This window comes from Manduca sexta, chromosome 28 (assembly GCF_014839805.1).
Source record: "Manduca sexta isolate Smith_Timp_Sample1 chromosome 28, JHU_Msex_v1.0, whole genome shotgun sequence".
Lineage (NCBI taxonomy): Eukaryota > Metazoa > Arthropoda > Insecta > Lepidoptera > Sphingidae > Manduca > Manduca sexta.
The window spans coordinates 18371543-18395485 of NC_051142.1; the positions used below are offsets into that span (position 1 = coordinate 18371543).

Consider the following 23943-nt stretch of genomic DNA (forward strand, 5'->3'; position numbering starts at 1 on the left):
AGTTGTTTTTTATTTATATTTTTTCATGTTATGGTTCACGTGTAACTTGGAATAACTATCGAGACGCGCGACTATGTCTGCGTTAATTTATTTATCTCTCGATAGGTTGCTTTGTAGAAAAATATGAGTTTGTTCCCGGTTATAGCAATCTCTATGATCCATGGAGGGAAGTAGAGAATTCATATTTCTTTCTTGCTTTCTTTCTATTTGGTTAATTTCGTTGCGGGATAAAAACAGATTAGTGTTCCCTGAGACTCGCCGAAATTCACCGCGTGTTGTCATGGATGCCACTGCTGATCCTGGCTTACAGGAGTTGTAGTGGTGGGTGTGAGGACGGGATAGTCTCTATACCATGAGGCATTGGATTCATTCCCTAGGATGTTTAAGCTGTGATCCAAGATCAGCTAATCTGAATTTTGTTTTTTTTTGGATATATATTATATCATAAATATATATCCAGAACGACGCCTACTTTTCAAAGTCTTTGAAGGGCACTCACTTACTCGTTTTGCCTATGTACAATATTTTTTATGTACAGTAAGTATTCTTGTTTTATTTAACACGTACAGACAAATTTATCAAAAATGTTATATAGCTACATTTATTCATCAGCGAATTGTTTACGCACATAAAAATAAAAGTTGAATGCACTCTTAAGTGAAAAACAAAATAATTGCAACCGATAACCCCCCATTATTAGTTTAATGACTGTTAGATTCTGAAACAAGGTCATAGACAAATTTCAATTCAGGAGGAGGGGGGTATCTCAAATTCTGATCTGAAGGTAGACAAAGTGAAAATGTAGAGATCCGATAATTTTACAAGAGCAGTACATACGAATGTAAGGTGGGTCTAGCGGCCAGCTCCCGTGCTTACATCTGCTGAAATAGGTGGACTAGGGATCTGTGCCCCGGCTGGGTCTCCATATCAGTTGCAGCCAAGGTGCTATTCAACTATTCTGTGTTTTTTTAATCTTTATTTAAGGAGCTTGGTCGTTATTTCACGACTATGTCGCTTCGTACGTCCACTTTTATCCATGCCTACTATATTTTTATAAAATAAAAATATTTTTTAATAAGCCTTTAGCTTTTATTCTGTGGTTATTAGATTACATGAAGAAAAGTCGGAATAGTAGCCGGGGTGGACCGCTGTATATTCAGTAATACGGGCCGGCATAATTAAAGTCCTGTATTGTATACTGTCCCACTGTTGGGCGCGGGCCTCCTCTACTACTGAGAGGGATTAGGCCTTAGTCCACCACGCTGGCCTAGTGAGGTGATAGACTTCACAGACCCAAAATTCCTGTAGAGAATTTCTCAGATATGCAGGTTTCCTCACGATGTTTTCCTTCACCGTTAAAGCAAGAGATAATTCACAAAAAATACACACATATTTTTTTTTCAGTCAGAGGTGTGTGCCCTTGGGATTTGAACCTGCGGACATTCGTCTCGGCAATCCATTCCACACCCAACTAGTCTATCGCCGATTTTTTTATTCGAACTGCCGAGACGAATTCTTCAATTACGATATTATTAATTGCTTGTTTTTAATGCACTATCGAAGGACTCTATATTGTACAAATGAGGGTAGCGTCCACACTATTATCACTTTCTAGAAAAATTTAACGTATTTTATCTGCTATGTAAATAAACTGAAGTCAGTTTTCATCCATACAATGATTAATTAAATAAAAAGCATAGTTGTCTCGTAAAAGTGTACTGACCCGAAATATAGTGTCTAGAAACTCACTCGTAACTGCTTTTTCTTTTTTATTTTATTGCGTCTTATGCGACATTTAGACTATTGGCTAATATTTCGCTCAGTAAACTGACGAATAAATATGTTTGTGAATAATGAGTAACGAATACACCCAAATAAGTTGCTTAGATTATTCGTCTTCACGAAGTATCTAAATTAGGGTTATAATAATACTTCACTCTTCCGCATATCCATGTGATGGTATGTCGGCAAGATTTAAAACAATAATATCAATTGTATTATATACTGTCCCAATGTTGGACACGGGCTACCTCTACTACTGAGAGGGATTAGCTCTTAGTCAACCACGCTGGCCAAGTGCGGATTGGCAGACTTCAACCCTCAAAATTCCCATAAAGAACTTTTCAGGTAGGTTTACTGTTTTCCTTCACCGTTAAAGCAAGCGATAATTCACATAGCATACACATATCGTCTCAGCAGTTCGTTCCATTCGCAACTACGCTATCGCCGCATTTCTTAGTTTGTTATAGCTTACTTCCATCAAGGGATAGAATGTCTGTATCCACTGGATAGTGATCACCGTATACAAGGTGTAAAACTCGATGTAGTGGCCCACTTATGTTAAGTTCCGGAATCAGCCTGTGCAACTATGCATCATTGTATTGACTGGAAGTAATCAGCTCTCAGTCGACTCTACCTGGACCTCACTTCGCTTACCTGTAGGTACAGTAGGATCATTCTCTCATGCCCGTATAACGAATCTCAATTATCGTAATAAACACAATAAGGTACGATTACTGGTATATTGTGAGGAAATGGCACCCGCGTGTTAGTCTATTTACCATGTAGAAAAATTCTCTTCCCTTTACAGCCTAGTTCTACAATTTGCAAATGGAGCATGACCAGGACACCGGTTAGAATCTTATTACTCCCTATTTAGGGTTTAGTTAACACAGAATTTTTTTGTAATTTATTTTTATGGCATGACAAAGTTACCGTACTACACCTGATGGTAAGTAGTGTGGGGCTCAATAGAATGTCGAATGACGAGAATTGATTACCCCTCGGCAGTCGACACAATTACGCCGACCTGTTGGAACCGGATATACACAGGCTGATCCCGGGACGCGACATTTATGTGGGTCTATGGCGGGTTTTAACACCTTGTGTACGGTGGTCGATATTCATGCGGATGTAAAACGTATCTACCACCAGCAAAATAGGCCACTATTATTTAGAATATATGTAACTGCATTTGTAATAGGGCATTTTAAAAAATCAATTTCAAACGAATCTGGTGGATAATTTCAGAATTGAGATTTAGAACATTCTCCCTCATACAAAACCCATCAATCAAGTTGTTAGACACATAATTTTATTGAAACACCACCAAAATGCCCTCTTCGAATCTTGTATCACAAATGACACGCGTTCAAGCTGTTACTCACTAATCGCAAACGTCTCGAGCACTAATGATGATCAAGCATCCCTCAAAGCTAAGCTCGTGACGTCATCAGCTATGCAATCATTTAGATCGTCAGTCGGGCACGCAAGCCCGATGCGCACACACGTGTAGTCAGCGCCCTAGTGACGGTTCGCGAATAACTCAAGTGCCTGTTATGTGATTGTGGGATTCGGGAACTGAATTACGTTATTTTTGGATTTTTTTAAGGTAAGTTATACAATAACTTTCACTATAACGAGGTTACTGGGTCGATGGAAAGTTATCTCGTAAGATGAGAGGCTGCGTTTATGCAATACCACTGCGTTGTTGGTTTTTGTTACATATGCATATTGCCTATTTTTTATTAATATGCGTGTTTGCGACATTATTTTTAATTGTAAAATTTATTGTTAATTTTGTAATTGGTGTTCTATTTTCGAAATTGGAACGGAATATTGAGAATATTTGATTCGTTTAAGATATTGTTTGTGATTTGTAAATTAATTATTATTATTGTTACTAGAAAAAAAATATTACTTTCATATTTTGGCAAATAAAATTCTGAATTTAATCCTCAAATCTTTAAATAAATGATACTGGTTATACTTTAATAACAAAAAATATTGTTTATTATTTTTTTAAAAATAAATTGTTTCTTTTAAGTTTTTATAAAAAAAAATATTCATGTAGTAGGTACGCCTAAAACATAACAGAATATAAACGCATGTATATACAAAAAAAAAATATACAATCAAATCGGAAATTAATAAATTACCTACGGCATGTATTTGTTGACATTATCTAAATTTCCATATTTTTTTTTAAGTATTTATATTTTTTTTTCTATGTTAAGCATTAGAATTTATTAAAAATATATGCTAATCACAATTCAAACAATTGTATAAAATATAGATTTTTTATTTGTTTTTCTTATCTTCAAGTTAGTAGAATAATTAATTATAACAAAACGGACGTTATGAAGGATTTTATACTAAAATATAAAATATTTCCGCATTTGTCTCGTTTCGGTAATCGAACCATGACCTTTCGCTTCTCATCTACTCGCATTACTAAACTATGGAGGTCGCCGAATTAACATAATACCTTCACGATTATACGCGCCAGTGGGTAGGCAGGAACGATATTGATTTATATTTATTCATAAATTAAATCTCTTTGGGTTATTCGTTCTATGCAATTTTTATAAATAAATAAAATACCATTTTAACAAATAGGTACTGTGTACTACCAAACCCTTTAAAAAAGTTAATAAACAAAGATTTTTAATGGACTTAGTAATAAATGGTACCCAGATACCGAAAAGCATAATAGCAAATTTTTTCAGATATGATAGTTTACTTAGAAGCCATCGATATTTGTAAAATGAGATAAGATGGCCAGCGTTTAATCGCGACTGCGCAAGCGTTAGACAGTTTTACCAGAATAAAAATCTCCCTGGATTATTTAGAAATACAAATTATATCGATATGTTAACCCAAAGCTTTCTTTAACTCTATCGGTGCCAAATCAGTTTATTACTCTATGCATTTAGTTCTTGCAATCAACGCCTCAAAATAAAATTAGTTATGCGTTTATTTATTGATTTTTGTACTGGGAAAGGCTTTTCATGCGAGCAAAGCCGCGGGCAACACCTAGTGTGGTAGGGCTCTCAAGTGTGATATCAGATATGATGCTCTCAAAGTCAATCTCTTATGATCCTCGCTAGTAAAAAAATAGAAATCAACATCTCATTGTAACTTAAGTCACAGGATATGATGGATTTTTAAAGTTAAATTATAATTAGATTGTAAAATTATTATTAAGAATATTTAATCGGGAAACTGAACTGAGGGCCACGCAGGATTCGAATCTCAGTAGACCGTCTCCCACGCTTATGTTATCCCAATGTGGGATCGGCGCAAATCATTTTATGGCAACCACCTAGAGGATCCTGCAAATAGTGTAAAGGATCTCTCCGAACACAAGCTTGAGCATTCGTTCCACTTACAGTGCACGAGATATGATCGGAAATATTTAAATATTTAGGTTTTTTTTTAATTTTAATTTTGAATATTTTAACCTACCGAAACATTTCTCATTACAGTGTCTATCAGCGGCGTATGGTCTAATCCGATTCCTGCCAGCTTCCCTTTCCTAATAATAATAATATCAGCCCTGTATTATATACTTGCCCACTGCTGAGCACGGGCCTCCTCTGCTACTGAGAGGGATTAGGCCTTAGTCCACCACGCTGGCCTAGTGCGGATTGGTAGACTTCACACACCTTCGAAATTCCTATAGAGAACTTCTCAGATGTGCAGGTTTCCTCACGATGTTTTCCTTCACCGTTAAAGCGAACGATAAATTCACAAAGAATACACACATGATTTTTTAGAAAAGTCAGAGGTGTGTGCCCTTGGGGTTTGAACCTGCGGACATTCGTCTTGACAGTCCGTTCCACACCCAACTAGGCTATCGCTGCACCATACTTCCCCTTTCGTACTTTTTGTAAATTCTAATTATCATTAGAACGATTTCCAGACTACATATATGCATATTATTAATGCCTAATCTACCTATATTATGGAAAACGTGTGTGTACATATGTGCTGGTTACAAAATAAATAATATGTACTTTATGAGGAGATGCACAGAATCAACAATATTACTGGCATTTTCATTCAGAAATTAATGAAACAATTTACAAACAACACATTTCAAACATTTTGAAACCGAAGTAAAGATAACATATTGTTGAAATATGGTATTTACTTTTATATTTTTTATATATATTATAAATTTCCAGTAGATACTAAAAATTCCTCAGCACGCCGTTTTACTGGAAAGAGCGCTCGCAAAATGTGTCACCAGTCAAAGTCAGGACCCACTCGGTACCCCATCGGTATAAGAATACCGATGGGGCAAAACAACATTGTAACAAATTGAAATCGTGAGAATTACAAGAAAATTATGAGGGAAAGTTATAATAAGGGAGAAACGTATTTTCTAATAGTTTACGGACAAGCAATTCTGTTGATTCTTAAGTAAGTTTTGCTTGCGACTCTGCTCGTGTGTATCCTTTCTTGATGTAAAATCCCAACGTGTATTTATCCAAAATAGAAAAGGCCAGGACATACATTGTATATGGGTAAAACTTGATTCAACTCTTTTAATTATTTTTAACGAACGCATTTGTAAGATTTAACATAGAGCCACATTATTTTATATATGAGCGTACTTGGGTAATAAGCCTGATACTAAGTTTCAATCGTAGTTAAGAAATTGCTCGATGCAATGTCCTCCACAACGTATCCGTCAACGGCAACTCTCAATTTCATTTTAGATGATATTGGATGTGGCCGGAGAATCCGATTTTTTACTTAAAAGTCCGGTAAATTGTGGCGCAATGCAGTTGTCCTGAGAGATTTTAAGTGCAGCTGTAGTTAACAGATAGGTAATCTCTGCAATGTATACACTTGATATGTTCCTACCTACCCCATATTTACAAGCGTGATTGTAAAGATACACTCATGCAAAATAGGCATGTTTAGTGTTTACGTAATACACAGAATATTTGTCAAATCTATGTATTGAGACGTCAAGCAAACAATGTGATTTTTTGTGCCTGTTATAAAATGGTCACGTAGACTTTGTATTATTATCACGCTGGTAACTAAAGGGTGGGCAGAGATCTACCCTGTCATTAATATTTTTTCCTTTTTTTATATGGACACAGCTGACATCTCTGCACCTGATGGTTAATGAAGTGGGGGTCATAAATTGCGTGCCACTACTGATTCTGACTTACAGGAGTTGTAGCGATTGTTGTAAAGGTGTGATAGTCTCGCCCAAATATCATCGACAATATCAGTGACAAAATACGCATTAGTTATCAACTGATTCATAAGACTTATTAATAAGCTATATTAATATGACGTAGACTTCTCTGTTACAGTATCTAATAATTCATTATGCATTGACGTGTGTTGCAAAAATTCCATTACAAAAACACGCTACGTCTTTATAAGAAATATTAGTTTTGAATAAACAAATTATATATTAATTATTTCCTTTAGTTTTATACATTACGTAATTTATATTAATGTGTATTTATATTAGTTTTAGAAGCATATTTTTTGTAGTTAGTCTGTCATATTTTCTTGTCATTTATCTGGTTTTATTTATGCTCCTATTTTCTTTCTCTGCGCCACTTTTAAAAATAGATAATGCCAAGACATTCAGGAATGCACCATAGAAAATTGTTAAAAATGGAATACCCGTGCCGGTTATGGGTGGCCTGCTTAGTAACGTCTTGATCTTGGTACTACCACTGTATTGAACGTCGTACAAGGTCAGAGGGCCTTAAAGATCGCGGGAAGAACCTGGAAGCAGTCTGCTTCTCGCAATTCGGTCTAGAAAAAATCAGGGAAGACCTATATCCAGATCGAAGTCGAATACGATTATTGGCAAATTACCAAAACCTAACCTATCGTGTTATTATACATCTTTTTCTGTCTATACAGGTCAAAGATTACGCAGAATAAGTAAATAGACGAATAAAAAAACTACGTGTTTCTATTGTTATATATGCCAATTACGACTTAAACCGAAAATGTTTTTATTTGGGAATCAAGCATCTACATATTTATTTATTTGCGCGACTTTGCAATTTTATTTACTTGCGCGTCCCCATCGTGTGAAAAGATTTGAAGAATCATTCCCCGTACAGTTTTCTGAGTATCAAACCAGCCTATATGCCAGTGGTTCCTAAACTCTTCAATATTGCTACCCGTGTAATATATGTGAAAAATAAATTCTACCCCGCCTTCAAAATTTTATCAAAACTAATAATACAAGCAAATACAAAAATCTTTATCAATCATAAATTGTACAACAACCTTACAAGTTTAATGTCAGTTCTGTTTCTTTTTTAATTTACGATCCTATAATTAGGTTCTTTGTTGCCCCTATGAAATAGCTGATTTAACCCCGCGAGAGCAATTACTGGTATCCGACATAGTTTATTTCTATGCTAAACATGCAGTATATCATTCTGACGTCCATGCTTACATTTTTCATATAATTTCACAAACGCATTATTAAGCATTTATTAGGGAGCTGTAAAAATTCTACTGAGCTTAGTAAAACACTAAGCTGGAGTTTTTATTCCGTGCTGAGTTGTCACGAGCGACTAGTAATTTATGTGCGGTTTCTCATGTTTAAACAAGACGTGTTTATTACTGTGTAGGGATTATGTGTGGATATTTTTATACTTTTTGTTTATCTTTGTTTATAGAAAGAGCTATGTCTGTTAGAAAGCTAAGGTTTTATAGCATAGGCCGACAGACGGGGCAGTGGGTCAACTTATGGTAAGGGATCTCTTGCTGAGAATAGATCGAGACTCAGAGATTATTATAGAAAGATGTCCAACAAATGTTACTCAGTAAAAGACAACAGGCTGCCACTCCGCAATTTTTGCGACAAAAATATCTCAATGATAACCTTAATGATATCAATAAATATGTATAGAAAGACTACTAAATGAGATGATGACATATAAGTACACTTAGGTACTTAATATGCGGGGTTCTGGGTACTGAATTTCAAATTGATTGAAATGAAACTATTTTACGGATTTTATCACATTTTTTATATTATAATTTTCTCCCGACGTTTCGAAGACTGCGGCCTTCGTGGTCACGGAGGGACTGTAACATATACATAAGAAATCATTTTCAAACTTATGATTGCGATATAGATAAGATATTACTGTTGATGACTCGTATATTCGGGCGAATTCCGCCTCATACAGTACAAAAACCTGACCTAGAATAAAAGCCGGGAATTGAATCGACATTTAAAAACAATAACCATTACTAAACGTCACGGTATATGGGTTATGGGCGCCAATAAAAATCTTTCAATTGTATTGACCCACTATGTCCAAACACATGTGTGGCAAGCGTTTAGTGTGGGTTCAAATCCTGCGACAAAATACATTGAAAATAACATACGAAATAAAGGTCACCAAAAAAACTATATTTGCTTTCGCAAACATAATCTAAAGACTCAAAATTGTCCTAATTGGAACGCTTGATTTCAACACGTATACATAATAATAACAAGCTGGCCTTTTTATTTGTATTGGTTTTGATACTCCAACTTTTTAACATTCAACATGACAATCCTAAATAGCTGTTAATTTATGGTCATTTTGACATTGCTTGACCTCTGCTAACATTGTGCCAAAAATCCATGAATGACGAATATTTTCACCAAAAATTCATGTTTTACTTTTCAGATATTTTGATCATTTTGTAGTTTAGTGCGAAAATGGCGTGTCCGTGAGTGTATTTCTGACTCTAAGTGTGATATTGTCGCTGCGACGAATTCTCTTAGAGCAGCAGTATTCGCATTATTAAAAATGAAATTACTTGTTTTTACTTTAATCGAAACTTACACTTTTTTTATTTGGTATCTACTGTTCGAGGAACTTATTGTAGTGTTATTTTCAAAAGTAAAGTGTTATTTAGATTAGTGTATTTATTAAGTAAAGCAATGTCAAAATTACCCGGTATAATAAAAAAATCTAAAACTTAATGTCATAAATTGTGTTAAATCAAAGATATGAACATGTAATAAACTCTCGTTAGGTAAAATTGTTTTATCCGCCTGTCTAGCCTTTAACAACCAAGTCATTTTAATACCTAAATTCTATGTTAGTATATAAAAAATTATAGCGTAATTACAGGAGTTAGCAACTGCGTGTCAAATTTCATAACACCGTGGAAGTAGGTCATTGAATATTGGTCAGTGATTCTAAACATTGAAATGCTTAATATAAAAACAGTACGATTTGGACGATAATATAAGCTGACTCGGATAACATGTTTTTTAATACGAACAAGGCAAAGTGGCCCCACTGTACCTGACTGTTAGTGGAGTGGGGACCTATAGAATGGCCTACAAGAGATGATTACCCCTCGGCAGTCGACACAATTATGCCGGCCTGTTAGATCGGATATATACGACTCACGTGGGCCATTATAGCGGGTTTTGTGTACGGTGGTTTATATCTACCACCAGCAAAATATCTAACTCGAAAAGGAATAAGCCGTGATGTTATTTGTACTGACTGCTGATCAAAGATTGTCGCGTCGTCACCTATTAGTCCCTAGGTATTGATAACAATGATTGTCGCCGCTCGTGGCTTTCAAATCGGCATTGACTAAATCATTTGATACTCTAATTATTTGATTTATTTCATAATTCGTCTTAAAATGTATTGACAGTTTGAGAACTTCTGACATAGACAAACAAGAAGTAAAAGTGCGAAGAGTTTCTCCTCTGAGTCAAACATAACATTGTAGCCAGTGTCACTACTGGATATTATAAGACTTAACATACCATGTCTCATGATAGCGAGCGCAGTGGAATACCAAACATTATTTTGTAATTCAAGGTGTTGGATGGTGTTTCTACTGTTTATGGTCGGTCGTATCGCTTACCATCAGGCGAACGGCAAGCTCGTCTCGTCATTCAAAGCAATAAAAATAAAAAAAGTTTACAGGAGTCTGTTTAGCACATTCTTCATTTGATTCTAACATTGAAACGTCTTTACAAACTTATAATATGTAATATAGAGTCACGATATTGCCTCCTATAAAACGAGTTTATAACAATATAATCCACCTGTCTCAGTGGCGTAGTTGTTCGTGCGCAAAACACATCTAGGTCCCGGGTTCGAATCCCAGGTCGGGTAAAGTAGTATTATGTTTTTCTACTCAGTATCATTCCGAAGTCATAAATTTGTGGTCAATATGCCGATAGACTGACTCCCTATTACATCATGGGTAAAAACGATCGGTATGGTGACATACTCGCTTCCTATCCCATGTTAGGACGGAACACAATAAATAAATAACACACAAAAGTGAAAAGTGGAGGCCTTCTTCCTTCTTCCTTCCTTCTTCCACCTTCGGAGATAAAAGCGTGATGTGTGTGTATAATCTGTGTCCACGAAAGGTACTCAGATGTCCACATTAACATCGGTTTGTCACGATTTTCTAATAAATTTATGCTAAATTCCAATCACTGTAGTGCGTTCATCAACCTCTAACATTAGGTTCTACTAATTTACGTAGCACATTAGAGTTAGGTTCAATTCTATCACGAAAAAAATATTTTGTTGATAGTATTGAAATTATAGTTTGGCAAAAAGGAAACATCATACAGACCGCGTAAGCCCTGTGCTACGGGGGCATTTAAAAAAAATCCGACATAATATCTCCTGCCTGTCTTAAAAGGCGACTAGAAGGAAGCTATCGGGAGTCGTGTCCGCGTAGCCGCTTCAGTTCGACAAATGGTGCTATAGAAAGGGGACTTCTGAGCCAAAATAGAGGTGAGATGCAGAGATTTGGCCGGCGAATTCGGAAGCACTCTCAACCCTCCGGAACAGTTTCACGAGCGCCGAAGCAGAACATCGCCGGTTTTAATCGGTATGTCGACATAAAATTGCTAAAGACCTAATCCAGAGAGCATTATATGGCATATGGGTCGGAAGACCGGTGAATCCGACATAACCAATCTTTCGCTTCCCAGGGTCAAAAATGGCATCCATAACATGGATTTTAACAAAAAAAATACAAGCTACTCATTTTATATATTGCGTAAGAATCTATCACGCCATGGGACAGAATGAGCTAAAATGGATTTATAAGTTGTATCTATTCATACCCGTTCGAGAATAAGACATAAATATTTATGTACGGGATAAATTATGGAAACATAGCCAGGCCATACATAAAGCTCGTATGACGTCACACATTAGTCTGCAAATCACGTATCAAACAACATTAAATTGGCAAAACACGAAGAATTTTGCATAATAACCACAGACGACAGCTACACTATACGTCCGCCACCTAAACATACTTATCGACATTTAATCAGTGATTAAACGCTAATTAAACATCTTTATTGATTACTTCCTTGATTTAGTTTCATCGGGAAGTGTTGGATTCGATTGTCAGGTCGGGAAATTGTGTTCATTTTTCATTCAAAAATTACTAGATTAGCTAAGAAGTGAAAAATACATAATGTAAAGGCTCGTCTACCACAGTGGACGAATATAAGTTCGATAAATAAATGCACTGTATACGCCTCTGCCTAAACTAATGTCTAGTGACGTGAGCATATTATATTTCTTATAGTATATAATTATAATTAGACGGCAAAATTACGGACACTGCACCTAATGATACTAGCAAGTTTATAAGATTTTTTACTACAGAGTCAATGTTTTAAATGAATAAGAAAGAAAATAAATTAAAATTTTAATAAAACTATTTTACAGAATTAAATCAATATCCAATCCTGTCAAAAATGTCATCAGATGACGCTGCGGCTGACATTGTCGGTAATTTTAACTTTGGTTATTAATATAAGGTTTTCACAGTCACGGTGTGCACGTGGCGTCACGCTAATGAAATAGACAAACTGTTTTTCTGAGGTCTAAGGTAATAGCTGCGGAGTAAAGCGATATACTTTTTTTTTGTTGTGTATGGAACACCGTAATCTACACCGGTGGAAACCTGTAAATGGGATACTGAAATCCCCCGGCTTAGCGCCTGTAGGGCCCTGGAGGAAACTTGGGAGGGAATCTCCAAGGGAAAGAAGGGTTGAGAGAAGGAATGGAATCCTCTTAGGATGGGCGGAAGGCCAGGAAATGTTCGCGAGCCCTCATAGGCCTCAATTTGTAGTTACAACCGAGAGATATATACACTTAACTGTGTGCCTAGAGCTGCGACAAATATCACCCCATGCGGGCGTGCGTTTGGTGTGGAGACCAGGCGCACAATAATTGCCTCGGGGGGGAGCGATATTGGGTTTGACTGTTCAAAATAAGTACAGTCTGGAATTATGCATGGTAAACGCTACCAGCCTAAAAGTCCTAAAATAGCTGGCGAAAGGTTATGATACAATATATGTATGGTCGAAGGAAGACGATGGCGCTAATATATATATTAATTTTGACACATTATTCTAAGTTTTATTTATATTTGAATATGACGCATGGCACTGAACATCTTTATTGTATATCTCGATGTGATTTCAGCTATTATGATTTTTGGAATGTATTTAATTGGGTTTGATATTTTTGAATCATATAGTGGCAGTTTACTGAAACTATGAAGTCCCTGATTCGAGTTTAATATTGGATATAATAAAACTTATGCATTTTTTTAATATATCGAAGTATCTGTGCAGCATGTATTGTAACTAGATAAGTATGTCATAATCCAGACATAGAAATATAGATACATGATATCATAATTCCAAGATCAGAGTATATGTGTATCTAATACAGCTCTTCGCAATAATTATAGATAATTGTGACTAATAAGCAGTAGGTTTGAGCTCTTTTAAACAAGATGTAAAAATAGTCTCTTCGAATGTGGCTATACTAGCTGCTCTGCTAGCCTCTACAACGATAGTGCGTGACTATATGTACCGTTTATTTTGTCATAGCTACGTAGAAAGTTAATAGGTTAAATATCATCCTTGATATTTTCTGCGCTGGAGACACATTTCAATCTCTACTCATTTGCCCATATGGTTTTTTCCACAGTGTCAAAACATGTCAATAGTTAATTTACAGTAACTTATGTAAATTTACAGCGTAGAATACCAAAAAACTTGCATATTTTATATCTCAATTAAAATAAAAATTTGCAAATTAACACTTATCTAAAGATTTAGGTAACGAGACGTTTTTTAATCGTACTTCTGGCTTGCGATTTATATGCGCACTATCTACACATCTTTAATGCGCACATAATATTATTCTAATTATTTACTGCGCATTTTTGTGGCATTTCAAACAACTTGATAACTTTTAAAAATTATAATTATGCTCTTATAATTTAATTTGTGTTTTTGAACATTATATAATGTTTAAATCTGTAGAATTGTGTTTTTAATAGTAGGATATGATGTCATACATAAGTCACGCAACACGCAGTATAGAAACACGCACAATTATCAACTATTATAAAAAATATAAATACATCCTGTCACGGCAAGGAACCACACAAAACTGACCGTATGGTGTGGTACAAAATAATATGTTATTCCCCTGCATTAAAGTCGCACGAGTCGTCAACATAGTCCAGTGGATTAGCAAGATAAAGTGGCAGTGGGCAGAGCATATAGCTCGTAGAATTGATAACAGATGAAACCGAAATGTTCTTGATTGAAGACCACGCACCGACAACGCAGCGTTGGACGTCCTCCTGCAAGATAGACAGACGACCTGCTAAAGATCGCAGGAACCCGCAGTATGTAGGTCGCTAATACCAAGTCGGTCTGGAAATCTTTAGGGATGTGTTGAGCAGTGGTCTTCCAAAGTCTGAAGAATAATACCACTGTATACTTTTCGGAATATAAAGTAGGGATATTAGGATAGAGAAATCTCTGTGCAAAGTTCAATCCAAATCTGTTTAGTGATAATGCATGAATGAATAAAAAAATATGTAATTTTAAGTGGTGTGCCGCGTGTGTATGTACACCTTTAAAATTAAGCGTACCTACTCTCGCTTTTAAGATATTCTTCACGAATAAACACAATATTCAATCAGTAAATAAGCCAATTATATATGGAGTATTTAATTTTATTATATTAATATACGACTGCTAAAAAAATGTGTAATCGCGTCGTGTGAGAACAATCTGCCGTAACCATTGTAATCTAGTACGATTTATGTATCTCATCCAAGAATAATATTAATAGTAAAACATACTTAATTTTATATGGAAAATTTTATTGTAGGGTATGGTCAAACAGTAAGCTATTTAGCGCGAGTCAAGGTGCTATAACACCAATGACTTCGCGCTACGCCAAGCTGTATTAATACAAGTGGATATAAAAGTTAAGAATCGGATTGGTGATGTTCTTTTTTTCATTTGAAGACGGCAAAGTGACCCCACTGCACCTGATGGTAATGCACTGAATCGAATGTCGACTAAAAAGTGATGAATATCTCGCGGCAGTCGACACAATAGGGTACCGGACTCATTTTTGTTCTTTACTATTATCAAATATTTACGTTATATAAATTATAACACAGAAGGAATTATTAAAATCCGGTAAAAAATCAACAAGTTATAAGTCTTTGAATTTCGGTGGAAAGGGTAGTTGACAAGAAACAGAAAAGAGACAAAATATCCACATGTGACGTCATCGGGAATTACGACGCGTGCGAAACAAAGAGATGAAGCGATATCCCCACATCGTGCCCACTTCTGCACGTTACAATATTTTAAATATGAATTACTCTCTCATTTTTTAAACAATTTTTATGCTGTTTTCGCAGACGTGCTTCTTTTTGGTATTAAAAGCCATTACATATAGAATAATGTACAAACTCAAGCATAGGCCGGTCCCCTATTATCCCGGCCTGGTGGAACCGGATATCGCTCGCAGATCGGAACATTGTATCACATTATTGTCGTGTTGTGATAATCTTTAATATGGAACAAGGCCTAAATAGTACACGACATATTATTTTGCACTATAGAAAGAGAGTCAGGCCAGCGAAACATCGTATAGCTGGTGATATAGATACTCGGCTCTACTAAGCCAATTAATTATCTCCTTTTAGGGCCAATGTATGATATATTTATTGCCGAGCATTATATCTCAGTTATTTGGCCATAATATTTGTTATTTTATATGAGTTTAATTTACATCCAAGCTCGTCGTATGCGATGCCAATTAGGACGTCTGAATACAGTATAATAAACTGTGAGATACTTTAAACGCGCGCTAAAATCGCCTTCTATTTAACAGAGCCTTTATTGTTAAAATAATTTGCATTCAGTTTTCGTGCCTCTTTTAACACTAAACTATAAAGTAACAACGATTTTTAATGGATTCGGATTTTTTATCTGATAACTAAATTTTTTTGTACATTGTCTGGAAACAAGTAAATTAATTAATGAATCCCTCCTAGCCTAATTTTGGTTACGGCGGCCAATCTCAACGGAGATCAGCCAGGTAGCAGGAGAGATTATAGTGAACAAGTGTGTGCGCAATACACAAGCACTCTCTGTACTTTCACTCTCATAGTCCGGTGACACGACAATCCGACATGACCCGATAGAGATCAGGCGCAGGAACAACGGCTTTACATGCTTTCCAAGGTACGGGGGTAACACACAGCCAACTTCCTGACTCCGAGATGTGACTAAGTAATTTTTTTTAAGAAAGAAAAACCCGGTCACTTGTAAGTTTTAGCCCGACGCGGGATTCGAACCGAGGACCTCAGCACCGTAGTCGTACTCGCACCGCGTACGCAATACAACGAGGCCACCGACGCAGTTTATTGATAATTGCCCGCCAAAACCCTGAATACGCTGTTTTCAGTAAAGTACGACTTTCCCCAGAGTTTCGGTCGGTCTGTTATAATAATAATATAATATCAGCCCTGCATTATATACTTTGCCCACCTGCTGAGCACGGGCCTCCTCTACTACTAAGAGGGATTACTCCTTAATCCACCACGCTGGCCTAGTGCGGGTTGGTAGACTTCACACACCCTCGAAAATTTCTAATAGAGAATTTCTCAGGTATGCAGGTTTCCTCACGATGTTTTCCTTCACCGTTAAAGCAAGCGATAATTCACAAAGAATACAAACATAATTTTTTTAGAAAAGTCAGAGGTGTGTGCCCTTGGGATTTTGAACCTTCAGACATTCATCTTCGCAATCCGCTCCACACCCAACTAGGCTATCGCCTACGGTCGGTCCGTTATTAATTTCAAATTATGATTTTACACCCTCCCCCTTCCAGCCCTCCCTTTGGTATAAAATATAGTCACTAGACACGTTCTAGAATTTTTCAGTAATATATAAACAAATTTTTCTTTTCACATAATCCCTGAGTTAGCCAATCTCGTCCCACTCGACACCCTATTGAGAAACAGGAAATTTACTTTGTAAAATCTAACTAATTATAAGTAGCTGCATTGTGCTCATTTGGAAAAAAACCCTGACTCTAACATTAATACTTGTAGAATATCTAAAAGTCCTACATAAGACCTTGTAGACATTTAGGTTATGTCTCTAAATCAGCTGTCACTAGGCCGTCTAAATCACGTACCAGCTTCATCAGTAGAGGTCATATTATTGTCGTGTTGTGATCATCTTTAATATGGAACAAGGCCTAAATAGTACACAATGTAATATTTTGCACTATAGAAAGAGAGCCAGGTCAGCGCGACATCGTATAGCTGATGATATAGGAATTAGAGTCTACTAACCCAATTATCTCTTTTTAGGGTTAATTTATGATATATTCGTTGAGCATTATATTATCTCTTTTATTTGGTCAATAATATTTGTTATCTAGTACTGGGACAGTTATATAAATATAAGTCTATGAATATTCACTAGTAGCATGAAGAATAAAATATAAAATCATTCTGAATATAATTACCGGCACATATAAAAAATTAAACAATAAAGACGCCATTTTATAAAAAAAAAACAATTTAAAATTCGAATGACATCATTCTGTGTCAAAATTGAAATTCGAACAGCATTATTGTCACTTTCTTGCGATGCTTTAGGTTATAGTTAAAATCAAATATTATGAAGGTTTGTGGCAAGTTAACTGGTAGGTCGGTGTTACAAATAACCAGTTGGTTGCAACACAAGCCCACTGGCCGCTTTAATTGGCTCATTCACTTTCAAATGGATGCATTAGATGGATAAAAAATAACCTCCATAATAGACCTTGTGGACAGAAAATTGCTTTGAGTGTTTTGTATTAGACCAAATAAATAAGTTAATAATTAAAAATCCTCTGCGGATAATTAACGCATTATAAAGACAAATAGGTCACCTTATAAGAGTATCACAACCGATAAACACCTACGATAACAATTTTGAGCGTATGATCTCCTAGAGTATTGTTGGGAATGAGAGGGAATGAGTTATATCTCTGGCTCAATGTCTGTATGACCCAGTACAGGTGCCGCTACACGTGGGTTTCTACTAAACGGCGCTAGCTGCTTACTTATCTATCTATACTTATATAAAACTGAAGAGTTTGTTTGTTTCCACGCGCTAATCTCAAGAACTGCTAAACCGATTTTGATATTTTTTTATTAATAGGAAACATTACTCCTGTTATAGGCTTTCTTATACCGGGAAAATATAAAGCGGAATTTTTATCCCGGAATAATTTCACGTGCGTGGAAACGCGAGCAAAGCTACTTACATATTCACCAACATTGCGAGAAATATAAACAAATATCTGTCAATTGTACAAGTAATTCCTGTTTAGGACCTGTTAATTATACCTCGCTAACTAAAACAACTTTATCTTAGGTATTGAACAAACTGAAATGATTTTCGTGGAATTATGTAAGTCGCGTCATAATGTTAAATATATTAATGGACTTTCGATATGTGTTAATATTTGCATGTCTAAACAAGGCTTGTATAGTTTAAGTAATGTAGCGCTTGCATAGGTTTGGGAGGGGGGAGGGTATTCGACACCCACTCTAGAAACATCTTTGCTCACCCTAAGCAAATCCTCGCTCTCACACGAACCTGCAGTAGTCTAGTAGTAGTAGGTCTTTCGTCAAAATAGGCGAACATTTCTTTACTTCGGCCAGCTGTCTATTAAGAACTCCATTGGCGAGTAATTATCCCTCGTCAGTCGACTCTATCTAAAACCCATACATACCATCAGGTTGTGGGGTTACTGTGCCGTGACCTACATAAAACTCAACATTTCTTCACGCATACCAACAGATACAAAATTGCTGATTTATCCTGAATAGCTGCCATTATCCTACATACATATAATGTTGACGCATTGACGCATATCTTTCTATGCATTGATCTTACTTCTTACTAAAATTATAAATGCGAAAGTTTGTAAAAATGTTTGGATGTTTGTTAGAAGTAAACGCGGAAACGGCTGAACGATTTTTAATGAAATTTGGTGCGCGATTAGATCTGAATTGAACACAGCCTACTTATTACCCCAGTAATTCTCTCCCATGGGGAATAGTTGCCTTTTTAAAATAGATGATATTGATATCTTACAATGGCGCTGTAAGTCGTTTCAGTGTTTCAGTGCTTGCAGCGGAAAGGCGTTTCACGCAGGCGACGCGGCGAGCATTACTTAGTACAACATAAAACTCGTAGATTTAAGACCTCTAATAAGGAACAATTTCTTTTCACAATCAAAAGACGTAATGCACCTACCATGATTATCTCTGCACCACCCTAAGGTTGACTGGTAGAGAATGCCTATGGCATTAAGTCCGCCTGTATACATTTGTATATTAAGTGCAATAAATAAATAATTGACCTATATAGAAATCTAATTATGTTTTCAAATCATATATTAATTTTTCGTTCAACCAGAAGATGATTCGAATACCTCACCACTACATGAGGCACGTAGTCACTCAAACATCAGGCGATGTTTGTTTCACGGAAATTTTGCTATTCCAAGACTTCCTCCTTAAGAATATTATCTTTATTTTAGTGTACTTTGAACCGGAACACATATTTACATGTATAAATTTACGGAAATTGATCAGTTCGCAAAATGTTTTAAAAGTAATGTAATATTTATATATTATATTGGATATATCAGGGGGTTGGTCACTTACAATGAAGCACTGTTGAACCATCAACTATTTTGACTGTATATCTATTTACCATAAAGAGTGCGTAATATACACATAGGATTTTTTTGTTACTTTGCATAACGAGACGAGCTTGCCGTTCGTCTGATTGGAAGCGATACGACCGCCCATAAACAGTAGAAACACCATCCAACACTATGAATTACAAAGTATTGTTTGACAATCGACTGCATTCGCCATCCTGAGATATGTTAAGTCTTGTTATGTCCAGTAGCTACACTGGCTACAATGTTCTTCAAACCGGAACACAACAGTGACTACACACTGCTGCTTGGCGGCAGAAATAGACATTCCGGTGATACCTACCCAGACGGACTCTCAAATATGAGAGACTTATCACCAGGATTAAATTTTGGAAAGAAACGGTCATCAATGATATATATAAAGAGCGGAGAATATGTAATGACGAGGAATAAAAAAGTTAACAATAAAAAAAATATTTTAATTTTTGTTCTAGATACATGTATTTATAGCCCTCGACTTAGGGACGCTAAATCGTAGCAAATTACAAAGTCTAACAACCAGTTGCTCTTTTATTTTATCCAATAAGCAGCATTGAAGGTCGTATCGATTATGATCGAATATATTTATCGATAATCGATACACTACAATTAAGATATTACCATAACATTAACGACTAATGATGGTAATAAAGCTTCGTATTTTTTTGATAATACATCATTTAAAATTACACGATATATGAGACCTATCTCTTACATATTATAAAACGAAGTCCACCGCGTCTGTTTGTGTGTAAACATATAAAAAACTACTGAACGGATTTCGTTGTAATTTGGCGCAGTTTTAATACATTAAAAATGATAAACCCGACACCACCTTGGTACTGCTGGTCGCCCTCCCGGAAATAGAACAGGTTACCTGACTTGAGGATTATCAAGTCTGCCCCCTGCCTTCGGACTTCAGATAATCCTATAACGTCCCACCTTAACCAGCTCACATCTTCCTCCAGTTCGACTGACTTCTCTACGGTTCGCAGTGTGCGCGTGTTATATGTTGCCAGGGCCAGTTTTCGTCGATTGTGGCAGCCCGATCTCTGCCGCGGATTCTTAGCACCAGGAATGGATAAAAAGAAGTCTATATGTTAGGCTGTGACAAGGTCTCTTAGTGTACTAAAAGTCATGCAAATCCGTTCAGCGGTTATTGCGTCTACTTCTAACCAACATCGAAACACTTTCACAAAAATTCACGTTTATAATTTTAGTAAATGTTAGATAAGACTAGTTTAGCTGTCAGCTTTACCTGCGGTAACATTGCACATTAATTAAAGCAATATATAAAATTAAGCTGGCCAGTTAGCGGCGATAGCGTAGTTGGGTATGGAACGGACTGCCGAGACGATTGGCTGCAGGTTCAAAAGTCAAGGGCACACACCTCTGAAATCATGTGCGTATTCTTTATGAATTATGGAGCTTTAACGGTGAAGGAAAACATCGTCAAGAAACCTGCATACCTGAAAAATTCTCTATAGTAATTTTGAGGGTGTGTGAAGTCTACCAATCCGCATTAGGCCAGCGTGGTGGACGGGGCTTAATCCCTCTCAGTAGTAAAGAAGGCTCGTACTCAGTAGTGTGATAGTATATAATCATAATCATCATCATCAACCGCAGGATGTCCACTGCTAAATATAGGCCTCCCCGAAAGATTTCCATATCAACCTACTGGAAGCGGCCCGCATCCAGCGACATCCTGCTACTTTTATAAGGTCATCTGTCCATCTGATGGACGTCCGATGCTGCGCTTGCTAGTTCATACATGGTACAGGGCTGATATTATTATATAACAGTTAAAACTGTCTGCACGGCGTCTTACGCGCACTTGCCCTAAAAAGATCTCACGCTATTTTGATAACACGGACGTCATACAAAAATTATGGCCTATTTTTTGCCCATTGTTATTCAGGAAGCGAATTTAATTAGCAGTTAAAGTTGACAGTAAACATTTTTAACTTACAACCTAATAGAAGGGTGTTAATAACTCCATTCAATAATTAACCGTTTTTTATGATAATAGTTATATTATAGGTGAGAAAATACGCCATAAAGGGTTATAAAGCTTTTATTTTGTGTAGGAAAAAACCAGAATTTTGGGAGGTTTTTTTATATGGCAAAGTGACGTCATGGTAAGTGGAGTGGGGTCCAGTAGAATATCGATTGAGACCCCTCGGCAGTCGACACAATTATGCCATGCGAGAAGCGAGAACGCGAGTAGTCATACACAAATATTTGTACGTGTGAGGCGAATCCCAGTATAGAGAAGGGATACCGTGACTTGTGTCTTTGTATGTAAAGTGATTGAGAATCCCGACTCAACAAATGACTAAATAAACATAAAACTTTTTATAGTGTAAGAAAATCAATATTTACTCAACAAACAATAATACGAGTGGTCCAAATATAGCGATATTGAACTATATTGGTCGCTAGCTTTTGTTCGAAAATCCATTGGCTTAAAATAGTTTTTCATAAAAGTCCCGCTTTATATTTATCTATCTTTATAGTAATCTATGTATCTATCTATCCGTGACCCTGAAGGCTACAAAGTCTTCGAAACGTCGGGTGAAAAATTATATTATAAAACCGCGAAAAAACCGCAAATTAGTTTTATTTTAGTAAACTAGCTTCCTATAACTGATTTTTTTTAAATCGGTTTAATAATTCCTCTTATTAGCGCGTTAAAACAAACTGTTTACTTTTCTAACTGTTTACCTGTATATAAGTATATATGTTTATGCTGCCAAACCTAAGCGACATACGTTTTAATTAAACCGCGATTTGAAGAAACCACGACTGCATGATGAGATTCGGAATCGCGATCGCTCCTGTCTTCCGTCTCTGTCTAAATCTACGAATCCATCTTCAAATTAACCAGCTAAAGCAATAATGCTAGTACGCCACGCACACGTTATCATAGATGAAATAAAATATGAATTAACCATTGTATTTATTTTTGTTTTACTTCGGGTCGGAATAATACCAACTATCGTAATATATTGTATAATAATATTTTTGCCGTCGTACCTTCCCATGCTAAAGAAAAACAATTACGAACAATGTAACATAATTTAGTTATCTACGATTTTCGTGTGAATTCATTTAATTGCTAATTAAGTATTCCTAATGCCTCATACATAATACTCATGTATTATAGTCATGTATTATGTACAAATGATCCGGCGTTGTAATATTTATTACATTATTATAACGTATGTGGACTACGCTTATACCAAAATAGCTTTTTATAATGTTTCGCGGGAAAAAACACCTTATAACTATCATCAATGGAGGATGGGATGGGTATATTGGTTTCACCGGGCTTACGGCCCAAAGTCGACGTTTGTTAATTTTCTATAAGAATTACGAATATATGTGAATTTTACTACGTAAGTTTATTTATTACCTATTTTGTGAGTATATGAATGAACTCTAAACAACAAAAAAAGAAAAAAAATTCTCTGTCATCTTCATATCATTGGAAGACCACGCGCTGGTAGATGTGAGCAAACGGAATAGATAAGTCTATGGAAAATCAGTTTGCGTAGGTACCACGTTACGCGGTTTCGGCAATGGACGAGAGTACTACCCTAGATATCCTTGCCTACTCACGAGATGGACCGACGACCTGGTGAGGGTCGCCGGAGTCCGATGGATGAGGGCGGCCCAGAACCGGTCCCTGTGGCGCTCAATGGGGGAGGCCTGTGTCCAGCAGTGGACAATTCCCGGGTGAAACCTACTCTCAAGTGTCAGAGAAAGCTAAGGAGGGATGTTGTCAGTATTATTAGCTGAAAAATTGGCTGGAAACCTGATGTAGCTGCTCCACTAAAGAAATCATTGTGCCAATGCAATTACTATATATCCTTTTACATCTAGTATCTCACAGTAAGGAGAGCAGTTAAGTGTCGTGAAGAACGGTGATATATATGTATATTATCTCCTTCACTAATTTTATAGTTTTCGTTGTGTTTGTTCAACTTTTCTGGCACCCAACCGAAGTAAAAGTGTATCTAAATATTATATAATATCAGCCAAATAC

At 36.2% G+C, this 23943-nt stretch overlaps 1 protein-coding gene across 1 annotated transcript in view; it reads left to right on the forward strand.

Moving 5' to 3' along the window:
• Window positions 1-3243: 3243 nt before the first annotated feature.
• Window positions 3244-23943, forward strand: part of LOC115447925 (scavenger receptor class B member 1) — a 110941-nt gene continuing 90241 nt past the window's right edge. Inside the window, exon 1 of the mRNA XM_037444390.1 lies at window positions 3244-3391. The gene's annotated coding sequence lies outside the window, so the exon portion shown is untranslated. The remainder of the gene's footprint in view (window positions 3392-23943) is intronic.